Here is a 19562-nt window from a genome sequence, read left to right as displayed (position 1 = left end):
CAAGTTAGAAATGTCCTTAAATATTGGTTCCCATATAATTGTTTTTGTTATAGAAAAGTGATATTGCTGTTCGTACAAGTCTATAACCATGCATTTTCAAACCAACATCTTGGATTAAGAGCAATTTCAAAACTTTTTTGTGCCAAAAATGCTCATTATCTCTCAGCAAAATTACATCTCATGAGATAATCGAAGTGTTGATTGAACCTCATTTTCATACATTATTCACTGCTTGAGGATGAGTGGCTCGTTGGTCTAGGGGTATGATTCTCGCTTCGGGTGCGAGAGGTCCCGGGTTCAAATCCCGGACGAGCCCAAGCACCATTTTCTTGGGGATTGGTCATTTTTGAACTGGCCCTGGCTTTTATCTTCACAACTTTTGCTGCACAGCATGTTGAGGTATGGTCAATCAATGCTATCAATGACATAGCGTAGGGACTCCTTCGTTCATCCATAAATTAGCAATCATGATAATATCTTGACACCAATGATGATGCCATGATTAAAATCTAAATTGGTGTAAAATAAGCAATTCACGAAATCGCATCATTGAAATGGTTTTTAGCCTGACTAAATCTGGGCAAAGTCATATTGCTGTTCGTACAAGTCTATATCCATGCATTTTCAACCAATATCTTGCATTAAAAACATTGTCAAAACTTATTTGTGCCAAAAATGTTCATTATCTCTCAGCAAAGTTACATCTCATGAGATAATCGAAGTGTTGATTGAACCTCATTTTCAAACATTATTCACTGGTTGAAGATGAGTGGCTCGTTGGTCTAGGGGTATGATTCTCGCTTAGGGTGCGAGAGGTCCCGGGTTCAAATCCCGGACGAGCCCAAGCGCCATTTTCTTTGGTATTGGTCGACAAAAACCCAAGTCAATTTTGAACTGGCCCTGGCTTTTATCTTCACAACTTTTGCTGCACAGCATGTTGAGGTATGGTCAATCAATACTATCAATGACATGGCGTCGGGACTCCTTCGTTCATCAATTAATTAGCAATTGCCTTTATATCATGATAATAACTTGACACCAGTGATGATATCATGATTAAAATCTAAATTAGTGTAAAATAAGCAATTCAAGAAATCGCGTCTTTGAAAGGGTTTGTGCCTGACTCCATCTGGGCAAATTCTTGACTCATTGTCCTATTCTCTGTCAATTTACTATTCAAAAGTCATGCTTTTTAATGAAGCCTCGTATACAAGTATTCGTATTCATGCGTCATGTGGACGCAAAGGTTGCTTGTTGGTCTAGGGGTATGGTTTTCGCTTTGGATGCAAGAAGTTCCGAATTCCAAGCCCGGAAGTTTTATTTTTCTGGGATGAGTAGACAATTATGAGGACAATACACGAGGACTCCTGCTACCTGAATTGTATTCATCTCAATAGAGTGTTAGAGTGTGTGGTGAGTAAAGTTAGAAATGTCCTTACATATTGGTTCCCATATCATTGTCTTTGTTATAGCAAAGTCATTTTGCTGTTCGTACAAGTCTATAACCATGCATTTTCAAACCAACATCTTAGTATTAAGAACACTTTCAAAACATATTTGTGCCAAAAATGCTAATTATCTCTCAGCAAAGTTACATCTCATGAGATAATCTAAGTGTTCATTGAACCTCATTTTCAAACATTATTCACTGGTTGAAGATGAGTGGCGCGTTGGTCTAGGGGTATGATTCTCGCTTAGGGTGCGAGAGGTCCCGGGTTCAAATCCCGGACGAGCCCAAGCACCATTTTCTTGGCGATTGGTCATTTTTGAACTGGCCCTGGCTTTTATCTTCACAACTTTTGCTGCACATTATGCTGAGGTATGGGCAATCAATGCTATCAATCACATAGCGTAGGGACTCCGTTCATCCATAAATTAGCAATCATGATAATTTATTGACACCAATGATGATACCATGATTAAAATCAAAATTGGTGTAAAATAAGCAATTCACGAAATCGCATCATTGAAAGGGTTTGTGCCTGACTCAATCTGGGCTAATTCTTGACTCATTGTCCTATTCTCTTTCAGTTTACTATTCAAAAGTTATGATTTTTACATGAAGCCTCGTATACAAGTACTCGTATTTATGCGTTATGTGGACACAAAGGTAGCTTGTTGGTCTCGGGTATGGTTCTCGCTTTGAATGCAAGAAGTTCCGGATTCCAAGCCCGGTCGTTTTTTTTTCTGGGATGAGTCGGCCATCATGAGGACAATACACGAAGACTCCTGCGACCTGAGTTGTATTCATCTCAATAGATTGTTAGAGTGTGTGGTGAGTCAAGTTAGAAATGTCCTTAAATATTGGTTCCCATATAATTGTTTTTGTTATAGAAAAGTGATATTGCCGTTCGTACAAGTCTATAACCATGCATTTTCAAACCAACATCTTGGATTAAGAGCAATTTCAAAACTTTTTTGTGCCAAAAATGCTCATTATCTCTCAGCAAAATTACATCTCATGAGATAATCGAAGTGTTGATTGAACCTCATTTTCATACATTATTCACTGCTTGAGGATGAGTGGCTCGTTGGTCTAGGGGTATGATTCTCGCTTCGGGTGCGAGAGGTCCCGGGGTCAAATCCCGGACGAGCCCAAGCACCATTTTCTTGGGGATTGGTCATTTTTGAACTGGCCCTGGCTTTTATCTTCACAACTTTTGCTGCACAGCATGTTGAGGTATGATCAATCAATGCTATCAATGACATAGCGTAGGGACTCCTTCGTTCATCCATAAATTAGCAATCATGATAATATCTTGACACCAATGATGATGCCATGATTAAAATCTAAATTGGTGTAAAATAAGCAATTCACGAAATCGCATCATTGAAATGGTTTTTAGCCTGACTAAATCTGGGCAAAGTCATATTGCTGTTCGTACAAGTCTATATCCATGCATTTTCAACCAATATCTTGCATTAAAAACATTGTCAAAACTTATTTGTGCCAAAAATGTTCATTATCTCTCAGCAAAGTTACATCTCATGAGATAATCGAAGTGTTGATTGAACCTCATTTTCAAACATTATTCACTGGTTGAAGATGAGTGGCTCGTTGGTCTAGGGGTATGATTCTCGCTTAGGGTGCGAGAGGTCCCGGGTTCAAATCCCGGACGAGCCCAAGCGCCATTTTCTTTGGTATTGGTCGACAAAAACCCAAGCCAATTTTGAACTGGCCCTGGCTTTTATCTTCACAACTTTTGCTGCACAGCATGTTGAGGTATGGTCAATCAATACTATCAATGACATGGCGTCGGGACTCCTTCGTTCATCAATAAATTAGCAATTGCCTTTATATCATGATAATAACTTGACACCAGTGATGATATCATGATTAAAATCTAAATTAGTGTAAAATAAGCAATTCAAGAAATCGCGTCTTTGAAAGGGTTTGTGCCTGACTCCATCTGGGCAAATTCTTGACTCATTGTCCTATTCTCTGTCAATTTACTATTCAAAAGTCATGCTTTTTAATGAAGCCTCGTATACAAGTATTCGTATTCATGCGTCATGTGGACGCAAAGGTTGCTTGTTGGTCTAGGGGTATGGTTTTCGCTTTGGATGCAAGAAGTTCCGAATTCCAAGCCCGGAAGTTTTATTTTTCTGGGATGAGTAGACAATTATGAGGACAATACACGAGGACTCCTGCGACCTGAATTGTATTCATCTCAATAGAGTGTTAGAGTGTGTGGTGAGTAAAGTTAGAAATGTCCTTACATATTGGTTCCCATATCATTGTCTTTGTTATAGCAAAGTCATTTTGCTGTTCGTACAAGTCTATAACCATGCATTTTCAAACCAACATCTTAGTATTAAGAACACTTTCAAAACATATTTGTGCCAAAAATGCTAATTATCTCTCAGCAAAGTTACATCTCATGAGATAATCTAAGTGTTCATTGAACCTCATTTTCAGACATTATTCACTGGTTGAAGATGAGTGGCTCGTTGGTCTAGGGGTATGATTCTCGCTTAGGGTGCGAGAGGTCCCGGGTTCAAATCCCGGACGAGCCCAAGCACCATTTTCTTGGGGATTGGTCATTTTTGAACTGGCCCTGGCTTTTATCTTCACAACTTTTGCTGCACAGCATGTTGAGGTATGGTCAATCAATGCTATCAATCACATAGCGTAGGGACTCCTTCGTTCATCCATAAATTAGCAATCATGATAATATCTTGACACCAATGATGATGCCATGATTAAAATCTAAATTGGTGTAAAATAAGCAATTCACGAAATCGCATCATTGAAATGGTTTTTAGCCTGACTAAATCTGGGCAAAGTCATATTGCTGTTCGTACAAGTCTATATCCATGCATTTTCAGCCAATATCTTGCATTAAAAACATTGTCAAAACTTATTTGTGCCAAAAATGTTCATTATCTCTCAGCAAAGTTACATCTCATGAGATAATCGAAGTGTTGATTGAACCTCATTTTCAAACATTATTCACTGGTTGAAGATGAGTGGCTCGTTGGTCTAGGGGTATGATTCTCGCTTAGGGTGCGAGAGGTCCCGGGTTCAAATCCCGGACGAGCCCACGCGCCATTTTCTTTGGTATTGGTCGACAAAAACCCAAGCCAATTTTGAACTGGCCCTGGCTTTTATCTTCACAACTTTTGCTGCACATCATGCTGAGGTATGGGCAATCAGTGCTATCAATGACATAGCGTAGGGACTCCGTTCATCCATAAATTAGCAATCATGATAATTTATTGACACCAATGATGATACCATGATTAAAATCAAAATTGGTGTAAAATAAGCAATTCACGAAATCGCATCATTGAAAGGGTTTGTGCCTGACTCAATCTGGGCTAATTCTTGACTCATTGTCCTATTCTCTTTCAGTTTACTATTCAAAAGTTATGATTTTTACATGAAGCCTCGTATACAAGTACTCGTATTTATGCGTTATGTGGACACAAAGGTAGCTTGTTGGTCTCGGGTATGGTTCTCGCTTTGAATGCAAGAAGTTCCGGATTCCAAGCCCGGTCGTTTTCTTTTTCTGGGATGAGTCGGCCATCATGAGGACAATACACGAAGACTCATGCGACCTGAGTTGTATTCATCTCAATAGATTGTTAGAGTGTGTGGTGAGTCAAGTTAGAAATGTCCTTAAATATTGGTTCCCATATAATTGTTTTTGTTATAGAAAAGTGATATTGCTGTTCGTACAAGTCTATAACCATGCATTTTCAAACCAACATCTTGGAATTAAGAAGCACTTTCAAAACATATTTTGTGCCAAAAATGCTAATTATCTCTCAGCAAAGTTACATCTCATGAGATAATCGAAGTGTTGCATTGAACCTCATTTTCAAACATTATTCACTGGTTGAAGTTGAGTGGCTCGTTGGTCTAGGGGTATGATTCTCACCTAGGGTGCGAGAGGTCCCGGGTTCAAATCCCAGACGAGCCCAAGCGCCATTTTCTTTGGTATTGGTCGACAAAAACCCAAGTCAATTTTGAACTGGCCCTGGCTTTTATCTTCACAACTTTTGCTGCACGGCATGTTGAGGTATGGTCAATCAATACTATCAATGACATGGCGTCGGGACTCCTTCGTTCATCAATAAATAAACAATTGCCTTTATATCATGATAATAACTTGACACCAGAGATGATATCATGATTAAAATCTAAATTAGTGTAAAATAAGCAATTCAAGAAATCGCGTCTTTGAAAGGGTTTGTGCCTGACTCCATCTGGGCAAATTCTTGACTCATTGTCCTATTCTCTGTCAATTTACTATTCAAAAGTCATGCTTTTTAATGAAGCCTCGTATACAAGTATTCGTATTCATGCGTCATGTGGACGCAAAGGTTGCTTGTTGGTCTAGGGGTATGGTTTTCGCTTTGGATGCAAGAAGTTCCGATTTCCAAGCCCGGTAGTTTTTTTTTTCTGGGATGAGTAGACAATTATAAGAACAATACATGAGGACTCCTGCAACCTGAGTTTTATTTATCTCAATAAAGTGTTAGAGTGTGTGATGAGTATAGTTAGAAATTTCGTAAAATATTGGTTTCCATTTCACAGTTTTTGTTATAGCAAAGTGATATTGCTTTTTGTACAAGTCTATAACAATGATTTCTACCAACATCTTAGTATTAAGAACACTTTCAAAACTTATTTGTGCCAAAAATGCTAATTATCTCTCAGCAAAGTTACATCTCATGAGATAATCGAAGTGTTCATTGAACCTCATTTTCATACATTATTCGCAGCTTGAAGAAGAGTGGCTCGTTGGTCTAGGGGTATGATTCTCGCTTTGGGTGCGAGAGGTCCCGGGTTCAAATCCCGGACGAGCCCAGGCACCATTTTCTTTGGGACTGGTCAATTTTGAACTGGCCCTGGCTTTTATCTTCACAATTTTTGCTGCACATCATGCTGAGGTATGGGCAATCAGTGCTATCAATGACATAGCGTAGGGACTCCGTTCATCCATAAATTAGCAATCATGATAATTTATTGACACCAATGATGATACCATGATTAAAATCAAAATTGGTGTAAAATAAGCAATTCACGAAATCGCATCATTGAAAGGGTTTGTTCCTGACTCAATCTGGGCTAATTCTTGACTCATTGTCCTATTCTCTGTCAATTTACTATTCAAATGTCATGCTTTTTAATGAAGCCTCGTATACAAGTACTCGTATTTATGCGTTATGTGGACACAAAGGTAGCTTGTTGGTCTCGGGTATGGTTTTCGCTTTGGATGCAAGAAGTTCCGAATTCCAAGCCCGGAAGTTTTATTTTTCTGGGATGAGTCGGCCATCATGAGGACAATACACGAAGACTCCTGCGACCTGAGTTGTATTCATCTCAATAGATTGTTAGAGTGTGTGGTGAGTCAAGTTAGAAATGTCCTTAAATATTGGTTCCCATATAATTGTTTTTGTTATAGAAAAGTGATATTGCTGTTCGTACAAGTCTATAACCATGCATTTTCAAACCAACATCTTGGATTAAGAACACTTTCAAAACATATTTGTGCCAAAAATGCTAATTATCTCTCAGCAAAGTTACATCTCATGAGATAATCGAAGTGTTCATTGAACCTCATTTTCATACATTATTAACTGCTTGAGGATGAGTGGCTCGTTGGTCTAGGGGTATGATTCTCGCTTCGGGTGCGAGAGGTCCCGGGTTCAAATCCCGGACGAGCCCAAGCGCCATTTTCTTTGGGATTGGTCGACAAAAACCCAAGTCAATTTTGAACTGGCCCTGGCTTTTATCTTCACAACTTTTGCTGCACAACATGTTGAGGTATGGCCAATCAATACTATCAATGACATGGCGTCGGGACTCATTCGTTCATCAATAAATTAGCAATTGCCTTTATATCATGATAATAACTTGACACCAATGATGATATCATGATTAAAATCTAAATTAGTGTAAAATAAGCAATTCACGAAATCGCATCATTGAAAGGGTTTGTGCCTGACTCAATCTGGGCTAATTCTTGACTCATTGTCCTATTCTCTGTCAATTTACTATTCAAATGTCATGCTTTTTAATGAAGCCTCGTATACAAGTATTCGTATTTATGCGTCATGTGGACGCAAAGGTTGCTTGTTGGTCTAGGGGTATGGTTTTCGCTTTGGATGCAAGAAGTTCCGAATTCCAAGCCCGGAAGTTTTATTTTTCTGGGATGAGAAGACAATTATAAGGACAATACACGAGGACTCCTGCGACCTGAATTGTATTCATCTCAATAGAGTGTTAGAGTGTGTGGTGAGTAAAGTTAGAAATGTCCTTACATATTGGTTCCCATATCATTGTCTTTGTTATAGCAAAGTCATATTGCTGTTCGTACAAGTCTATAACCATGCATTTTCAAACCAACATCTTAGTATTAAGAACACTTTCAAAACATATTTGTGCCAAAAATGCTAATTATCTCTCAGCAAAGTTACATCTCATGAGATAATCGAAGTGTTCATTGAACCTCATTTTCATACATTATTCGCAGCTTGAAGAAGAGTGGCTCGTTGGTCTAGGGGTATGATTCTCGCTTTGGGTGCGAGAGGTCCCGGGTTCAAATCCCGGACGAGCCCAGGCACCATTTTCTTTGGGACTGGTCAATTTTGAACTGGCCCTGGCTTTTATCTTCACAACTTTTGCTGCACATCATGCTGAGGTATGGGCAATCAATGCTATCAATGACATAGCGTAGGGACTCCGTTCATCCATAAATTAGCAATCATGATAATTTATTGACACCAATGATGATACCATGATTAAAATCAAAATTGGTGTAAAATAAGCAATTCACGAAATCGCATCATTGAAAGGGTTTGTGCCTGACTCAATCTGGGCTAATTCTTGACTCATTGTCCTATTCTCTTTCAGTTTACTATTCAAAAGTCATGCTTTTTAATGAAGCCTCGTATACAAGTATTCGTATTCATGCGTCATGTGGACGCAAAGGTTGCTTGTTGGTCTAGGGGTATGGTTTTCGCTTTGGATGCAAGAAGTTCCGAATTCCAAGCCCGGAAGTTTTATTTTTCTGGGATGAGTAGACAATTATAAGGACAATACACGAGGACTCCTGCGACCTGAATTGTATTCATCTCAATAGAATGTTAGAGTGTGTGGTGAGTAAAGTTAGAAATGTCCTTACATATTGGTTCCCATATCATTGTCTTTGTTATAGCAAAGTCATTTTGCTGTTCGTACAAGTCTATAACCATGCATTTTCAAACCAACATCTTAGTATTAAGAACACTTTCAAAACATATTTGTGCCAAAAATGCTAATTATCTCTCAGCAAAGTTACATCTCATGAGATAATCTAAGTGTTCATTGAACCTCATTTTCAAACATTATTCACTGGTTGAAGATGAGTGGCTCGTTGGTCTAGGGGTATGATTCTCGCTTAGGGTGCGAGAGGTCCCGGGTTCAAATCCCGGACGAGCCCAAGCACCATTTTCTTGGCGATTGGTCATTTTTGAACTGGCCCTGGCTTTTATCTTCACAACTTTTGCTGCACATCATGCTGTGGTATGGGCAATCAATGCTATCAATCACATAGCGTAGGGACTCCGTTCATCCATAAATTAGCAATCATGATAATTTATTGACACCAATGATGATACCATGATTAAAATCAAAATTGGTGTAAAATAAGCAATTCACGAAATCGCATCATTGAAAGGGTTTGTGCCTGACTCAATCTGGGCTAATTCTTGACTCATTGTCCTATTCTCTTTCAGTTTACTATTCAAAAGTTATGATTTTTACATGAAGCCTCGTATACAAGTATTCGTATTCATGCGTCATGTGGACGCAAAGGTTGCTTGTTGGTCTAGGGGTATGGTTTTCGCTTTGGATGCAAGAAGTTCCGAATTCCAAGCCCGGAAGTTTTATTTTTCTGGGATGAGTAGACAATTATAAGGACAATACACGAGGACTCCTGCGACCTGAATTGTATTCATCTCAATAGAGTGTTAGAGTGTGTGGTGAGTAAAGTTAGAAATGTCCTTACATATTGGTTCCCATATCATTGTCTTTGTTATAGCAAAGTCATATTGCTGTTCGTACAAGTCTATAACCATGCATTTTCAAACCAACATCTTAGTATTAAGAACACTTTCAAAACATATTTGTGCCAAAAATGCTAATTATCTCTCAGCAAAGTTACATCTCATGAGATAATCGAAGTGTTGATTGAACCTCATTTTCATACATTATTCACTGCTTGAGGATGAGTGGCTCGTTGGTCTAGGGGTATGATTCTCGCTTCGGGTGCGAGAGGTCCCGGGTTCAAATCCCGGACGAGCCCAAGCACCATTTTCTTGGGGATTGGTCATTTTTGAACTGGCCCTGGCTTTTATCTTCACAACTTTTGCTGCACAGCATGTTGAGGTATGGTCAATCAATGCTATCAATGACATAGCGTAGGGACTCCTTCGTTCATCCATAAATTAGCAATCATGATAATATCTTGACACCAATGAATGATGCCATGATTAAAATCTAAATTGGTGTAAAATAAGCAATTCACGAAATCGCATCATTGAAATGGTTTTTAGCCTGACTAAATCTGGGCAAAGTCATATTGCTGTTCGTACAAGTCTATATCCATGCATTTTCAACCAATATCTTGCATTAAAACATTGTCAAAACTTATTTGTGCCAAAAATGTTCATTATCTCTCAGCAAAGTTACATCTCATGAGATAATCGAAGTGTTGATTGAACCTCATTTTCAAACATTATTCACTGGTTGAAGATGAGTGGCTCGTTGGTCTAGGGGTATGATTCTCGCTTAGGGTGCGAGAGGTCCCGGGTTCAAATCCCGGACGAGCCCAAGCGCCATTTTCTTTGGTATTGGTCGACAAAAACCCAAGTCAATTTTGAACTGGCCCTGGCTTTTATCTTCACAACTTTTGCTGCACAGCATGTTGAGGTATGGTCAATCAATACTATCAATGACATGGCGTCGGGACTCCTTCGTTCATCAATAAATTAGCAATTGCCTTTATATCATGATAATAACTTGACACCAGTGATGATATCATGATTAAAATCTAAATTAGTGTAAAATAAGCAATTCAAGAAATCGCGTCTTTGAAAGGGTTTGTGCCTGACTCCATCTGGGCAAATTCTTGACTCATTGTCTTATTCTCTGTCAATTTACTATTCAAAAGTCATGCTTTTTAATGAAGCCTCGTATACAAGTATTCGTATTCATGCGTCATGTGGACGCAAAGGTTGCTTGTTGGTCTAGGGGTATGGTTTTCGCTTTGGATGCAAGAAGTTCCGAATTCCAAGCCCGGAAGTTTTATTTTTCTGGGATGAGTAGACAATTATAAGGACAATACACGAGGACTCCTGCGACCTGAATTGTATTCATCTCAATAGAGTGTTAGAGTGTGTGGTGAGTAAAGTTAGAAATGTCCTTACATATTGGTTCCCATATCATTGTCTTTGTTATAGCAAAGTCATTTTGCTGTTCGTACAAGTCTATAACCATGCATTTTCAAACCAACATCTTAGTATTAAGAACACTTTCAAAACATATTTGTGCCAAAAATGCTAATTATCTCTCAGCAAAGTTACATCTCATGAGATAATCTAAGTGTTCATTGAACCTCATTTTCAAACATTATTCACTGGTTGAAGATGAGTGGCTCGTTGGTCTAGGGGTATGATTCTCGCTTAGGGTGCGAGAGGTCCCGGGTTCAAATCCCGGACGAGCCCAAGCACCATTTTCTTGGCGATTGGTCATTTTTGAACTGGCCCTGGCTTTTATCTTCACAACTTTTGCTGCACATCATGCTGAGGTATGGGCAATCAATGCTATCAATCACATAGCGTAGGGACTCCGTTCATCCATAAATTAGCAATCATGATAATTTATTGACACCAATGATGATACCATGATTAAAATCAAAATTGGTGTAAAATAAGCAATTCACGAAATCGCATCATTGAAAGGGTTTGTGCCTGACTCAATCTGGGCTAATTCTTGACTCATTGTCCTATTCTCTTTCAGTTTACTATTCAAAAGTTATGATTTTTATATGAAGCCTCGTATACAAGTACTCGTATTTATGCGTTATGTGGACACAAAGGTAGCTTGTTGGTCTCGGGTATGGTTCTCGCTTTGAATGCAAGAAGTTCCGGATTCCAAGCCCGGTCGTTTTTTTTTCTGGGATGAGTCGGCCATCATGAGGACAATACACGAAGACTCCTGCGACCTGAGTTGTATTCATCTCAATAGATTGTTAGAGTGTGTGGTGAGTCAAGTTAGAAATGTCCTTAAATATTGGTTCCCATATAATTGTTTTTGTTATAGAAAAGTGATATTGCTGTTCGTACAAGTCTATAACCATGCATTTTCAAACCAACATCTTGGATTAAGAGCAATTTCAAAACTTTTTTGTGCCAAAAATGCTAATTATCTCTCAGCAAAGTTACATCTCATGAGATAATCGAAGTGTTGATTGAACCTCATTTTCATACATTATTCACTGCTTGAGGATGAGTGGCTCGTTGGTCTAGGGGTATGATTCTCGCTTCGGGTGCGAGAGGTCCCGGGTTCAAATCCCGGACGAGCCCAAGCGCCATTTTCTTTGGGATTGGTCGACAAAAACCCAAGTCAATTTTGAACTGGCCCTGGCTTTTATCTTCACAACTTTTGCTGCACAACATGTTGAGGTATGGCCAATCAATACTATCAATGACATGGCGTCGGGACTCATTCGTTCATCAATAAATTAGCAATTGCCTTTATATCATGACAATAACTTGACACCAATGATGATATCATGATTAAAATCTAAATTAGTGTAAAATAAGCAATTCACGAAATCGCATCATTGAAAGGGTTTGTGCCTGACTCAATCTGGGCTAATTCTTGACTCATTGTCCTATTCTCTGTCAATTTACTATTCAAATGTCATGCTTTTTAATGAAGCCTCGTATACAAGTATTCGTATTTATGCGTCATGTGGACGCAAAGGTTGCTTGTTGGTCTAGGGGTATGGTTTTCGCTTTGGATGCAAGAAGTTCCGAATTCCAAGCCCGGAAGTTTTATTTTTCTGGGATGAGAAGACAATTATAAGGACAATACACGAGGACTCCTGCGACCTGAATTGTATTCATCTCAATAGAGTGTTAGAGTGTGTGGTGAGTAAAGTTAGAAATGTCCTTACATATTGGTTCCCATATCATTGTCTTTGTTATAGCAAAGTCATATTGCTGTTCGTACAAGTCTATAACCATGCATTTTCAAACCAACATCTTAGTATTAAGAACACTTTCAAAACATATTTGTGCCAAAAATGCTAATTATCTCTCAGCAAAGTTACTACTCATGAGATAATCGAAGTGTTCATTGAACCTCATTTTCATACATTATTCGCAGCTTGAAGAAGAGTGGCTCGTTGGTCTAGGGGTATGATTCTCGCTTTGGGTGCGAGAGGTCCCGGGTTCAAATCCCGGACGAGCCCAGGCACCATTTTCTTTGGGACTGGTCAATTTTGAACTGGCCCTGGCTTTTATCTTCACAACTTTTGCTGCACATCATGCTGAGGTATGGGCAATCAATGCTATCAATCACATAGCGTAGGGACTCCGTTCATCCATAAATTAGCAATCATGATAATTTATTGACACCAATGATGATACCATGATTAAAATCAAAATTGGTGTAAAATAAGCAATTCACGAAATCGCATCATTGAAAGGGTTTGTGCCTGACTCAATCTGGGCTAATTCTTGACTCATTGTCCTATTCTCTTTCAGTTTACTATTCAAAAGTTATGATTTTTACATGAAGCCTCGTATACAAGTATTCGTATTCATGCGTCATGTGGACGCAAAGGTTGCTTGTTGGTCTAGGGGTATGGTTTTCGCTTTGGATGCAAGAAGTTCCGAATTCCAAGCCCGGAAGTTTTATTTTTCTGGGATGAGTAGACAATTATAAGGACAATACTCGAGGACTCCTGCGACCTGAATTGTATTCATCTCAATAGAGTGTTAGAGTGTGTGGTGAGTAAAGTTAGAAATGTCCTTACATATTGGTTCCCATATCATTGTCTTTGTTATAGCAAAGTCATTTTGCTGTTCGTACAAGTCTATAACCATGAATTTTCAAACCAACATCTTAGTATTAAGAACACTTTCAAAACATATTTGTGCCAAAAATGCTAATTATCTCTCAGCAAAGTTACATCTCATGAGATAATCTAAGTGTTCATTGAACCTCATTTTCAAACATTATTCACTGGTTGAAGATGAGTGGCTCGTTGGTCTAGGGGTATGATTCTCGCTTAGGGTGCGAGAGGTCCCGGGTTCAAATCCCGGACGAGCCCAAGCGCCATCTTCTTTGGTATTGGTCGACAAAAACCCAAGTCAATTTTGAACTGGCCCTGGCTTTTATCTTCACAACTTTTGCTGCACAGCATGTTGAGGTATGGTCAATCAATACTATCAATGACATGGCGTCGGGACTCCTTCGTTCATCAATAAATTAGCAATTGCCTTTATATCATGATAATAACTTGACACCAGTGATGATATCATGATTAAAATCTAAATTAGTGTAAAATAAGCAATTCAAGAAATCGCGTCTTTGAAAGGGTTTGTGCCTGACTCCATCTGGGCAAATTCTTGACTCATTGTCCTATTCTCTGTCAATTTACTATTCAAAAGTCATGCTTTTTAATGAAGCCTCGTATACAAGTATTCGTATTCATGCGTCATGTGGACGCAAAGGTTGCTTGTTGGTCTAGGGGTATGGTTTTCGCTTTGGATGCAAGAAGTTCCGAATTCCAAGCCCGGAAGTTTTATTTTTCTGGGATGAGTAGACAATTCTAAGGACAATACACGAGGACTCCTGCGACCTGAATTGTATTCATCTCAATAGAGTGTTAGAGTGTGTGGTGAGTAAAGTTAGAAATGTCCTTACATATTGGTTCCCATATCATTGTCTTTGTTATAGCAAAGTCATTTTGCTGTTCGTACAAGTCTATAACCATGCATTTTCAAACCAACATCTTAGTATTAAGAACACTTTCAAAACATATTTGTGCCAAAAATGCTAATTATCTCTCAGCAAAGTTACATCTAATGAGATAATCTAAGTGTTCATTGAACCTCATTTTCAAACATTATTCACTGGTTGAAGATGAGTGGCTCGTTGGTCTAGGGGTATGATTCTCGCTTAGGGTGCGAGAGGTCCCGGGTTCAAATCCCGGACGAGCCCAAGCACCATTTTCTTGGCGATTGGTCATTTTTGAACTGGCCCTGGCTTTTATCTTCACAACTTTTGCTGCACATCATGCTGAGGTATGGGCAATCAATGCTATCAATCACATAGCGTAGGGACTCCGTTCATCCATAAATTAGCAATCATGATAATTTATTGACACCAATGATGATACCATGATTAAAATCAAAATTGGTGTAAAATAAGCAATTCACGAAATCGCATCATTGAAAGGGTTTGTGCCTGACTCAATCTGGGCTAATTCTTGACTCATTGTCCTATTCTCTTTCAGTTTACTATTCAAAAGTTATGATTTTTACATGAAGCCTCGTATACAAGTACTCGTATTTATGCGTTATGTGGACACAAAGGTAGCTTGTTGGTCTCGGGTATGGTTCTCGCTTTGAATGCAAGAAGTTCCGGATTCCAAGCCCTGTCTGTTTTTTTTTCTGGGATGAGTCGGCCATCATGAGGACAATACACGAAGACTCCTGCGACCTGAGTTGTATTCATCTCAATAGATTGTTAGAGTGTGTGGTGAGTCAAGTTAGAAATGTCCTTAAATATTGGTTCCCATATAATTGTTTTTGTTATAGAAAAGTGATATTGCTGTTCGTACAAGTCTATAACCATGCATTTTCAAACCAACATCTTGGATTAAGAGCAATTTCAAAACTTTTTTGTGCCAAAAATGCTCATTATCTCTCAGCAAAGTTACATCTCATGAGATAATCGAAGTGTTGATTGAACCTCATTTTATACATTATTCACTGCTTGAGGATGAGTGGCTCGTTGGTCTAGGGGTATGATTCTCGCTTCGGGTGCGAGAGGTCCCGGGTTCAAATCCCGGACGAGCCCAAGCACCATTTTCTTGGGGTTTTGTCGACAAAGACCAAGTCAATTTTGAACTGGCCCTGGCTTTTATCTTCACAACTTTTGCTGCACAGCATGTTGAGGTATGGTCAATCAATGCTATCAATGACATAGCGTAGGGACTCCTTCGTTCATCCATAAATTAGCAATCATGATAATATCTTGACACCAATGATGATGCCATGATTAAAATCTAAATTGGTGTAAAATAAGCAATTCACGAAATCGCATCATTGAAATGGTTTTTAGCCTGACTAAATCTGGGCAAAGTCATATTGCTGTTCGTACAAGTCTATATCCATGCATTTTCAACCAATATCTTGCATTAAAAACATTGTCAAAACTTATTTGTGCCAAAAATGTTCATTATCTCTCAGCAAAGTTACATCTCATGAGATAATCGAAGTGTTGATTGAACCTCATTTTCAAACATTATTCACTGGTTGACGATGAGTGGCTCGTTGGTCGAGGGGTATGATTCTCGCTTAGGGTGCGAGAGGTCCCGGGTTCAAATCCCGGACGAGCCCAAGCGCCATTTTCTTTGGTATTGGTCGACAAAAACCCAAGTCAATTTTGAACTGGCCCTGGCTTTTATCTTCACAACTTTTGCTGCACAGCATGTTGAGGTATGGTCAATCAATACTATCAATGACATGGCGTCGGGACTCCTTCGTTCATCAATAAATTAGCAATTGCCTTTATATCATGATAATAACTTGACACCAGTGATGATATCATGATTAAAATCTAAATTAATGTAAAATAAGCAATTCAAGAAATCGCGTCTTTGAAAGGGTTTGTGCCTGACTCCATCTGGGCCAATGCTTGACTCATTGTCCTATTCTCTGTCAATTTACTATTCAAAAGTCATGCTTTTTAATGAAGCCTCGTATACAAGTATTCGTATTCATGCGTCATGTGGACGCAAAGGTTGCTTGTTGGTCTAGGGGTATGGTTTTCGCTTTGGATGCAAGAAGTTCCGAATTCCAAGCCCGGAAGTTTTATTTTTCTGGGATGAGTAGACAATTATAAGGACAATACACGAGGCCTCCTGCGACCTGAATTGTATTCATCTCAATAGAAGTGTTAGAGTGTGTGGTGAGTAAAGTTAGAAATGTCCTTACATATTGGTTCCCATATCATTGTCTTTGTTATAGCAAAGTCATTTTGCTGTTCGTACAAGTCTATAACCATGCATTTTCAAACCAACATCTTAGTATTAAGAACACTTTCAAAACATATTTGTGCCAAAAATGCTAATTATCTCTCAGCAAAGTTACATCTCATGAGATAATCTAAGTGTTCATTGAACCTCATTTTCAAACATTATTCACTGGTTGAAGATGAGTGGCTCGTTGGTCTAGGGGTATGATTCTCGCTTAGGGTGCGAGAGGTCCCGGGTTCAAATCCCGGACGAGCCCAAGCACCATTTTCTTGGCGATTGGTCATTTTTGAACTGGCCCTGGCTTTTATCTTCACAACTTTTGCTGCACATTATGCTGAGGTATGGGCAATCAATGCTATCAATCACATAGCGTAGGGACTCCGTTCATCCATAAATTAGCAATCATGATAATTTATTGACACCAATGATGATACCATGATTAAAATCAAAATTGGTGTAAAATAAGCAATTCACGAAATCGCATCATTGAAAGGGTTTGTGCCTGACTCAATCTGGGCTAATTCTTGACTCATTGTCCTATTCTCTTTCAGTTTACTATTCAAAAGTTATGATTTTTACATGAAGCCTCGTATACAAGTACTCGTATTTATGCGTTATGTGGACACAAAGGTAGCTTGTTGGTCTCGGGTATGGTTCTCGCTTTGAATGCAAGAAGTTCCGGATTCCAAGCCCGGTCGTTTTTTTTTCTGGGATGAGTCGGCCATCATGAGGACAATACACGAAGACTCCTGCGACCTGAGTTGTATTCATCTCAATAGATTGTTAGAGTGTGTGGTGAGTCAAGTTAGAAATGTCCTTAAATATTGGTTCCCATATAATTGTTTTTGTTATAGAAAAGTGATATTGCTGTTCGTACAAGTCTATAACCATGCATTTTCAAACCAACATCTTGGATTAAGAGCAATTTCAAAACTTTTTTGTGCCAAAAATGCTCATTATCTCTCAGCAAAATTACATCTCATGAGATAATCGAAGTGTTGATTGAACCTCATTTTCATACATTATTCACTGCTTGAGGATGAGTGGCTCGTTGGTCTAGGGGTCTGATTCTCGCTTCGGGTGCGAGAGGTCCCGGGTTCAAATCCCGGACGAGCCCAAGCACCATTTTCTTGGGGATTGGTCATTTTTGAACTGGCCCTGGCTTTTATCTTCACAACTTTTGCTGCACAGCATGTTGAGGTATGGTCAATCAATGCTATCAATGACATAGCGTAGGGACTCCTTCGTTCATCCATAAATTAGCAATCATGATAATATCTTGACACCAATGATGATGCCATGATTAAAATCTAAATTGGTGTAAAATAAGCAATTCACGAAATCGCATCATTGAAATGGTTTTTAGCCTGACTAAATCTGGGCAAAGTCATATTGCTGTTCGTACAAGTCTATATCCATGCATTTTCAACCAATATCTTGCATTAAAACATTGTCAAAACTTATTTGTGCCAAAAATGTTCATTATCTCTCAGCAAAGTTACATCTCATGAGATAATCGAAGTGTTGATTGAACCTCATTTTCAAACATTATTCACTGGTTGCAGATGAGTGGCTCGTTGGTCTAGGGGTATGATTCTCGCTTAGGGTGCGAGAGGTCCCGGGTTCAAATCCCGGACGAGCCCAAGCGCCATTTTCTTTGGTATTGGTCGACAAAAACCCAAGTCAATTTTGAACTGGCCCTGGCTTTTATCTTCACAACTTTTGCTGCACAGCATGTTGAGGTATGGTCAATCAATACTATCAATGACATGGCGTCGGGACTCCTTCGTTCATCAATAAATTAGCAATTGCCTTTATATCATGATAATAACTTGACACCAGTGATGATATCATGATTAAAATCTAAATTAGTGTAAAATAAGCAATTCAAGAAATCGCGTCTTTGAAAGGGTTTGTGCCTGACTCCATCTGGGCAAATTCTTGACTCATTGTCTTATTCTCTGTCAATTTACTATTCAAAAGTCATGCTTTTTAATGAAGCCTCGTATACAAGTATTCGTATTCATGCGTCATGTGGACGCAAAGGTTGCTTGTTGGTCTAGGGGTATGGTTTTCGCTTTGGATGCAAGAAGTTCCGAATTCCAAGCCCGGAAGTTTTATTTTTCTGGGATGAGTAGACAATTATAAGGACAATACACGAGGACTCCTGCGACCTGAATTGTATTCATCTCAATAGAGTGTTAGAGTGTGTGGTGAGTAAAGTTAGAAATGTCCTTACATATTGGTTCCCATATCATTGTCTTTGTTATAGCAAAGTCATTTTGCTGTTCGTACAAGTCTATAACCATGCATTTTCAAACCAACATCTTAGTATTAAGAACACTTTCAAAACATATTTGTGCCAAAAATGCTAATTATCTCTCAGCAAAGTTACATCTCATGAGATAATCTAAGTGTTCATTGAACCTCATTTTCAAACATTATTCACTGGTTGAAGATGAGTGGCTCGTTGGTCTAGGGGTATGATTCTCGCTTAGGGTGCGAGAGGTCCCGGGTTCAAATCCCGGACGAGCCCAAGCACCATTTTCTTGGCGATTGGTCATTTTTGAACTGGCCCTGGCTTTTATCTTCACAACTTTTGCTGCACATTATGCTGAGGTATGGGCAATCAATGCTATCAATCACATAGCGTAGGGACTCCGTTCATCCATAAATTAGCAATCATGATAATTTATTGACACCAATGATGATACCATGATTAAAATCAAAATTGGTGTAAAATAAGCAATTCACGAAATCGCATCATTGAAAGGGTTTGTGCCTGACTCAATC

The 19562-nt window shown here is 38.9% G+C and overlaps 25 non-coding genes across 25 annotated transcripts; all 25 read left to right on the top strand.

The window, feature by feature from the left end:
* The first annotated feature begins 244 nt into the window (after positions 1-244).
* On the top strand, positions 245-316 carry TRNAP-CGG (transfer RNA proline (anticodon CGG)). The gene has a single exon. It is a non-coding gene; the product is annotated as a tRNA-Pro (tRNA).
* A 455-nt stretch (positions 317-771) lies between these two features.
* On the top strand, positions 772-843 carry TRNAP-AGG (transfer RNA proline (anticodon AGG)). Its single transcript has one exon. It is a non-coding gene; the product is annotated as a tRNA-Pro (tRNA).
* An 821-nt stretch (positions 844-1664) lies between these two features.
* Positions 1665-1736, top strand: TRNAP-AGG (transfer RNA proline (anticodon AGG)). The gene has a single exon. It is a non-coding gene; the product is annotated as a tRNA-Pro (tRNA).
* Positions 1737-2525: 789 nt separating this feature from the next.
* Positions 2526-2597, top strand: TRNAP-CGG (transfer RNA proline (anticodon CGG)). The gene has a single exon. It is a non-coding gene; the product is annotated as a tRNA-Pro (tRNA).
* Positions 2598-3052: 455 nt separating this feature from the next.
* Positions 3053-3124, top strand: TRNAP-AGG (transfer RNA proline (anticodon AGG)). The gene has a single exon. It is a non-coding gene; the product is annotated as a tRNA-Pro (tRNA).
* An 821-nt stretch (positions 3125-3945) lies between these two features.
* TRNAP-AGG (transfer RNA proline (anticodon AGG)) lies at positions 3946-4017 on the top strand. Its single transcript has one exon. It is a non-coding gene; the product is annotated as a tRNA-Pro (tRNA).
* A 455-nt stretch (positions 4018-4472) lies between these two features.
* On the top strand, positions 4473-4544 carry TRNAP-AGG (transfer RNA proline (anticodon AGG)). The gene has a single exon. It is a non-coding gene; the product is annotated as a tRNA-Pro (tRNA).
* An 810-nt stretch (positions 4545-5354) lies between these two features.
* On the top strand, positions 5355-5426 carry TRNAP-AGG (transfer RNA proline (anticodon AGG)). Its single transcript has one exon. It is a non-coding gene; the product is annotated as a tRNA-Pro (tRNA).
* Positions 5427-6244: 818 nt separating this feature from the next.
* Positions 6245-6316, top strand: TRNAP-UGG (transfer RNA proline (anticodon UGG)). The gene has a single exon. It is a non-coding gene; the product is annotated as a tRNA-Pro (tRNA).
* Positions 6317-7105: 789 nt separating this feature from the next.
* On the top strand, positions 7106-7177 carry TRNAP-CGG (transfer RNA proline (anticodon CGG)). The gene has a single exon. It is a non-coding gene; the product is annotated as a tRNA-Pro (tRNA).
* Positions 7178-7998: 821 nt separating this feature from the next.
* TRNAP-UGG (transfer RNA proline (anticodon UGG)) lies at positions 7999-8070 on the top strand. The gene has a single exon. It is a non-coding gene; the product is annotated as a tRNA-Pro (tRNA).
* Positions 8071-8861: 791 nt separating this feature from the next.
* On the top strand, positions 8862-8933 carry TRNAP-AGG (transfer RNA proline (anticodon AGG)). Its single transcript has one exon. It is a non-coding gene; the product is annotated as a tRNA-Pro (tRNA).
* A 792-nt stretch (positions 8934-9725) lies between these two features.
* Positions 9726-9797, top strand: TRNAP-CGG (transfer RNA proline (anticodon CGG)). Its single transcript has one exon. It is a non-coding gene; the product is annotated as a tRNA-Pro (tRNA).
* A 455-nt stretch (positions 9798-10252) lies between these two features.
* Positions 10253-10324, top strand: TRNAP-AGG (transfer RNA proline (anticodon AGG)). Its single transcript has one exon. It is a non-coding gene; the product is annotated as a tRNA-Pro (tRNA).
* An 821-nt stretch (positions 10325-11145) lies between these two features.
* On the top strand, positions 11146-11217 carry TRNAP-AGG (transfer RNA proline (anticodon AGG)). The gene has a single exon. It is a non-coding gene; the product is annotated as a tRNA-Pro (tRNA).
* A 789-nt stretch (positions 11218-12006) lies between these two features.
* On the top strand, positions 12007-12078 carry TRNAP-CGG (transfer RNA proline (anticodon CGG)). The gene has a single exon. It is a non-coding gene; the product is annotated as a tRNA-Pro (tRNA).
* An 821-nt stretch (positions 12079-12899) lies between these two features.
* On the top strand, positions 12900-12971 carry TRNAP-UGG (transfer RNA proline (anticodon UGG)). Its single transcript has one exon. It is a non-coding gene; the product is annotated as a tRNA-Pro (tRNA).
* Positions 12972-13763: 792 nt separating this feature from the next.
* Positions 13764-13835, top strand: TRNAP-AGG (transfer RNA proline (anticodon AGG)). Its single transcript has one exon. It is a non-coding gene; the product is annotated as a tRNA-Pro (tRNA).
* Positions 13836-14656: 821 nt separating this feature from the next.
* TRNAP-AGG (transfer RNA proline (anticodon AGG)) lies at positions 14657-14728 on the top strand. The gene has a single exon. It is a non-coding gene; the product is annotated as a tRNA-Pro (tRNA).
* Positions 14729-15517: 789 nt separating this feature from the next.
* Positions 15518-15589, top strand: TRNAP-CGG (transfer RNA proline (anticodon CGG)). Its single transcript has one exon. It is a non-coding gene; the product is annotated as a tRNA-Pro (tRNA).
* Positions 15590-16059: 470 nt separating this feature from the next.
* TRNAP-AGG (transfer RNA proline (anticodon AGG)) lies at positions 16060-16131 on the top strand. Its single transcript has one exon. It is a non-coding gene; the product is annotated as a tRNA-Pro (tRNA).
* Positions 16132-16953: 822 nt separating this feature from the next.
* On the top strand, positions 16954-17025 carry TRNAP-AGG (transfer RNA proline (anticodon AGG)). The gene has a single exon. It is a non-coding gene; the product is annotated as a tRNA-Pro (tRNA).
* Positions 17026-17814: 789 nt separating this feature from the next.
* Positions 17815-17886, top strand: TRNAP-CGG (transfer RNA proline (anticodon CGG)). Its single transcript has one exon. It is a non-coding gene; the product is annotated as a tRNA-Pro (tRNA).
* Positions 17887-18340: 454 nt separating this feature from the next.
* On the top strand, positions 18341-18412 carry TRNAP-AGG (transfer RNA proline (anticodon AGG)). Its single transcript has one exon. It is a non-coding gene; the product is annotated as a tRNA-Pro (tRNA).
* Positions 18413-19233: 821 nt separating this feature from the next.
* Positions 19234-19305, top strand: TRNAP-AGG (transfer RNA proline (anticodon AGG)). The gene has a single exon. It is a non-coding gene; the product is annotated as a tRNA-Pro (tRNA).
* The last annotated feature ends 257 nt before the right edge of the window (positions 19306-19562 follow it).

Source organism: Lethenteron reissneri, chromosome 39 (genome assembly GCF_015708825.2).
Source record: "Lethenteron reissneri isolate LAM-NWPU_2019-01 chromosome 39, ASM1570882v1, whole genome shotgun sequence".
In the NCBI taxonomy this organism is placed as follows: Eukaryota; Metazoa; Chordata; class Hyperoartia; order Petromyzontiformes; family Petromyzontidae; genus Lethenteron; species Lethenteron reissneri.
The sequence above is the reverse complement of the archived record's forward strand: the minus strand, read 5'-3'. Positions and strand labels throughout refer to the sequence as shown.